The sequence below is a fragment of the Rana temporaria genome, chromosome 7, assembly GCF_905171775.1.
Source record: "Rana temporaria chromosome 7, aRanTem1.1, whole genome shotgun sequence".
NCBI lineage: Eukaryota > Metazoa > Chordata > Amphibia > Anura > Ranidae > Rana > Rana temporaria.
In genome coordinates, this window is record NC_053495.1 from 54791277 (window position 1) to 54797276 (window position 6000).

Genomic DNA, 6000 nt, shown 5'->3' on the forward strand with positions numbered 1-6000 from the left:
GTAGCCACATACACACACACAGTTTTCTCGTCAGGAAACACGCAGACGAGAATCCCGACGAGAAAATAGAGAGCAGGTTCTCTATTTTTCTCGTTGAGATTCCCGGCAGTTTTCTCGAGGAGAAAACATAAACACGACCGGTTTTCTCTGCAAAAAGCTCTGCCAGCAGTTTTCTTGCCGAGAAAACCGTCCGTGTGTACGAGGCTTCATTCTTGACCATTCCTCTTTACAGAACTGTTTCAGTTCAGCAATATTCTTGGGATGTCTGGTGTGAATTGCTTTCTTGAGGTCATGCCACAGCATCTCAATCGGGTTGAGGTCAGAACTCTGACTGGGCCATTCCAGAATGCGTATTTTCTTCTGTTTAAGCCATTCTGTTGCTGATTTACTTCTATGCTTTGAGTCGTTGTCCTGTTGCAACACCCATCTTCTGTTGAGCTTCAGCTGGTGGACAGATGGCCTTAAGTTCTACTGCAAAGTGTCTTGATAAACTTGGGAATTCATTTTTCATTCGATAATAGCAATCCGTCCGGGCCCTGCTGCAGCAAAGCAGCCCCAAACCATGATGCTCCCACCACCATACTTCACAGTTGGGATGAGGTTTTGATGTTGGTGTGCTGTGCCTCTTTTTCTCCACACATAGTGTTGTGTGTTTCTTCCAAACAACTCAACTTTGGTTTCATCTGTCCACAGAATATTTTGCCAGTACTGCTGTGGAACATCCAGGTGCTCTTGTGCAAACTGTAAACATGCAGCAATGTTTTTTTTGGACAGCAGTGGCTTCCCCTGTGGTATCATCCCATGAAATCCATTCTTGTTTAGTGTTTTACGTATTGTAGATTCGCCAACAGGGATGTTAGCATGTGCCAGAGACTTTTGTTAGTCTTTAGCTGACACTCTAGGATTCTTCTTCACCTCATTGAGCAGTCTGCGCTGTGCTCCTGCAGTCATCTTTACAGGATGGCCACTCCTAGGGAGAGTAGCAGCAGTGCTGAACTTTCTCCATTTATAGACAATTTGTCTTACCATGGACTGATGAACAGCAAGACTTTTGGAGATACTTTTTTAAGCCTTTCCAGCTTTATGCAAATCAACAAATCTTAATCGTAGGTCTTCTGAGAGCTCTTTTGTGCGAGGCATCATTCATATCAGGCAATGCTTCTTGTGAAAAGCAAACCCAGAACTGGTGTGTGTTTTTTATAGGGCAGGGCAGCTGTAACCAAGACCTCCAATCTCATCTCATTGATTGGACTCCAGTTGGCTGACACTTCACTCCATTTAGCTGTTGGAGATGTCATTAGTCTAGGGGTTGACATACCTTTTCCACCTGCACTGTGAATGTTTACATATTGTGTTCAATAAAAACATGGTAACATTTAATTATTTGTGTGTTATTAGTTTAAAGCGGGGGTTCCACAGGTTTTTTTTTTTTTTTGTTTTTTTTAAATCCTTCTGCCGCTCTTACCTTGGTAAATAAGGAACTTGTGTGTCCCAATCTTCTAGCTGCCAGGAATTGTTTTCTCCCGCAAACGATATTTTATAAAAATCCATAGATGGACGTTTCCATCTTGTTTGTGGGCACTGTGAAGCCCAGCAGGATGTCCTTCCGGGATACTCCATACCTAAAATGGAGAATTCGTAGCCGCCCACGTCACATGACCCGCTTGCCGAGTCACATAACCCGCTTTCCGAGTCACATGACCCGCTTGTCGAGTCACGTGACCCGCGAGATATCGCGGGATTACAGCACAGCGCCTCTCCTGGGATTCTCATCACTCACTCCCAGGAGACATTGCGCAGAGCTCCCCGTTGGGGAAAAGGAGCGACACGCCCACTCCCCGCAGGGAAGAAGACCCGGAAGTGAGGCTGAAGACAGGTAAAGGTTCAGATCTGAAAAAAAAAAGACAACGCTAGAGGCATACATTAAGGCTGCAGAAATGATTGTTATAAAGTTCAGTTTGAGGGTGAACCTCCGCTTTAAACAGACTGTGATTGTCTATTGTTGTGACTTAGATGAAGATCAGATTACATTTTATGACCAATTTGTGCAGAATGGCACGGCTGGGCACAATCACGTACCTGTACGTGATTGTATAATGCCCAGCCGTGGGTCACGGGCACACACACGCGACCCGGTCCGAAGCTCCGTGACCTCGGCCACGGGAATCGCGGACCCGATCGCCACTGGAGTCCCGCGATCGGTCCCCGGAGCTGAAGAACGGGGAGAGCTGTGTGTAAACACAGCTTCCGCGTTCTTCACTGTGGCGCGGTCATCGATCGTGTGTTCCCTTATATAGGGAATCACAATCGATGATGTCACACCTACAGCCACACCCCCCTCCAGTTAGAAACACAGATGAGGTCACACATAACCCCATCAGCGCCCCCTAGTGGTTAACTCCCAAACTGCAATTGTAATTTTCACAGTAAACAATGCATTTTAAATGCATTTTTGCTGTGAAAATGACAATGGTCCCAAAAATGTGTCAAAATTGTCCGAAGTGTCTGCCATAATGTCGCAGTCACGAAAAAAAACGCTGATCGCCGCCATTAGTAGTAAAAAAAAAATAATTAGTAAAAATGCAATAAAACTATCCCCTATTTTGTAAACACTATAAATTTTGCGCAAACCAATCAATAAACGCTTATTGCAATTTTTTTTTACCAAAAATAGGTAGAAGAATACGTATCGGCCTAAACTGAGGAAAAAAATATATTTTTGGGGGATATTTATTATAGCAACAAGTACAAAATATTGCATGTTTTTCAAAATTTACGTTTTATTTTTGTTTATAGCGCAAAAAATAAAAACCGCAGAGGTGATCAAATACCACCAAAAGAAAGCGCTATTTGTGGGAAAAAAAGGACGCCAATTTTGTTTGGGAGCGGCGTCGCACGACCGGGCAATTGTCAGTTAAAGCGACGCAGTGCCGAATCGCAAAAAGGGGCCTGTTCCTTTAGCTGCATTTTGGTCCGGGTCTTAAGTGGTTAAACACGCGAACACCGTTAAAGTCTATGGGACACGAACATGAAAAATCAAAAGTGCTAATTTTAAAGGCTAATATGCAAGTTATTGTCATAAAAAGTGTTTGGGGACCTGGGTCCTTCCCCAGGGGACATGTATCTATGCAAAAAAAAGTTTTAAAAATGCATTTTTTTCAGGAGCAGTGATTTTAATAATGCTTAAAGTGAAACAATAAAAGTGAAATATTAAGTGTGAATAACCTGAATACAAACAATAAAAAATATAAGAAATATATGAGTCATACAAAAGTGACACAGTGATTTCAAACTTAAATCATATATCTAGATCAGTGTGTCAGCATACAATCCATATGCCACAGTGCTTCTATGAGAAAAATGGCTGTTGCTGCTACTGACCAACCAAATAGTGAAAACAATACGAAAGATATTACAAAAAAAAAAGAGCTCTCCTGACGACGCAACCAGCGAAACGCGTAGAGGCTGTTTGGACACACACATTGAGGGTGCAGCACACCAGCGCGCACGGACCCCTTGTAGCAATACATGCGGAGCACAGCGGGGCAAGCACACCTCTTAGGACGCCACTTAAATGCTGGTCAGCGGCTTTTAACGGTTGACACTGCCAAAGACACTCAGTGCCGGTCAGAGGCACTTTATATTGTAAGTGTTATTTTTTTACCTTTTTTAAATAAATACATATTTTAATATACTACACCATGATGAGCCCCTTGTTTTTGAGGAATTGATGACACCTTGTAAAAGGGAAAAGGAGGCAACACCCACTGACCGACAAAGAAAAGACACCACTTTGGAGCCTAATAATATCTGGGGTCTGGTGAGTGTTGATTTTAACCATTGGTGATGGTGGCACATCTTTGTCGGGTGGAAGAGATAGCGGCACTTTCCTGTACACAGCATTACCAACATTGAACCTTGTGTTTGCTGGAACCTATTGTATAAGAGCAAGATTGCCTGTCATTTGGACTATTTTTAAGTGCAGCCAGCACATTGCACATTTGTATGGTTGTTTGATAATTATTTCACTTTTATTGATATTTATTTTATTTTGTTCCAATATCGGTTATTGGACAACTCACGGTGCAGTTGGCATACTGCATATTGGGTTTTTACACACACACATATATATATAATATATATATTTTTTTTTTTTGTAATATCTTTCGTATTGTTTTCACTATTTGGTTGGTCAGTAGCAGCAACAGCCATTTTTCTCATAGAAGCACTGTGGCATATGGATTGTATGCTGACACACTGATCTAGATATATGATTTAAGTTTGAAATCACTGTGTCACTTTTGTATGACTCATATATTTCTTATATTTTTTATTGTTTGTATTCAGGTTATTCACACTTAAGATTGGGTACATTGTGGCCCTGATATTTCACTTATGTCCATATTCCCAGAGATTAAATACCTCTGGATAATTAGATCAGCGCAGTAACATTTTTCTTCTTAGAGCACTATTGACCCCCACTAAGGGCACACAGTACTGCAGCAGATCACAGTTCACATTTATTTATTTATTTATTTCCTTTTGCGCCGGTGACACTCACAACCAAAAGTGAAATATTCCTTTAAATTACATACCTGGGGGTGTCTATAGGTATGAGGCCCTTGTCTCCATCAACATGGGGACAACATCCACATGTTGATGTGGCCTGGTACAGTTCAGGAGGGGGGCGGCTCTCTCGCCCCCCTCTCTTTTCCTGCGGCCTCCCAGGTTGCAGTGGGGTTCCCCCCAAAAATCCATACCAGACCCTTATACGAGCAGTACAAGGGTCTGGTATGGATTTTTGGGGGGAACCCCATGCTATTTTTTTTATTTGGTGCAGGGTTCCCCTTAATATCCATACCAGACCTAAAGGGCCTGGTAATGGAATTTGGGGGGATTCCCACGCATTTTTATTTCTTTATTTTTCAATGACTTATCTGTATTGCCGGGACCTGACAATTCATTATAGCCGCGAGTAGTTTTAAATTACTTGTTTTCCTTTAGAAATTTTATTTTGTGCAGAGAATGTTATAAACACGGGGAACATGCACTACTTTACAGGCATACTATAGACACCCCCCAGGTACGAAATTTAAAGGAATATTTCACTTTTATTGTTTCACTTTAAGCATTATTAAAATCACTGCTCCCCAAAAAAAAATCTGTTTTTAAAACTTTTTTTTGCATTGATACATGTCCCCTGGGACAGGACCCAGGTCCCCAAACACTTTTTATGACAATAACTTGCATATTAACCTTTAAAATTAGCACTTTAGGTTTCTCCCATAGACTTTTAAAGGGTGTTGCACGGCTTTTCTAAATTGCCACGAACACCCCAAATTGTTCGCTGTTCGGCAAACGGGCGAACAGCCAATGTTTGGCCCGAACATAAAGCTTATCCCTAATGAATATTTACCTTAAAGCGGAGTTCCGGCCACAATTTCACTTTTTATATATAAATACCCCTGTAATACACAAGCTTAATGTATTCTAGTAAAGTTAGTCTGTAAACTAAGGTCCGTTTTGTTAGGTTGTTACAGCATTTAGACACTTTATAAAATATAAATTGACTGGGGCCATCTTAAGTGTGGGCATCATGAAGCCAGACTGTATGACTTCCTGGATTTCAGCCTTGCGGATCTCGCACACGCTCAGTGCTGCACAAGCAGTGTCAGATCAGGTTTCAGCACCTGTGCTGTCCAAGTCACATGATTCTTTGAGACTGGGGAGTGCACAGACTCCTGGAAAGTTACACCCACTACATTCCCAGGAGTCTGTGTGGTGTAGGTTAGGAAGCTTAAGCACCTAGGTGCAGGAAGTGGGAAGATTAACTATTCTGCCTAGCAACAACACTTTGAAGGCATCTAAAAAAAAAAAAAAATTCGTAAAGGACTAATGACATTTTTTTAAAACTACTGATGTAATGTTATATTTATGGGTGGAACTCCACTTTAACAAATCTTTCATATACTAGGAAAATCTTCCCTTGAGTTGCCTCCT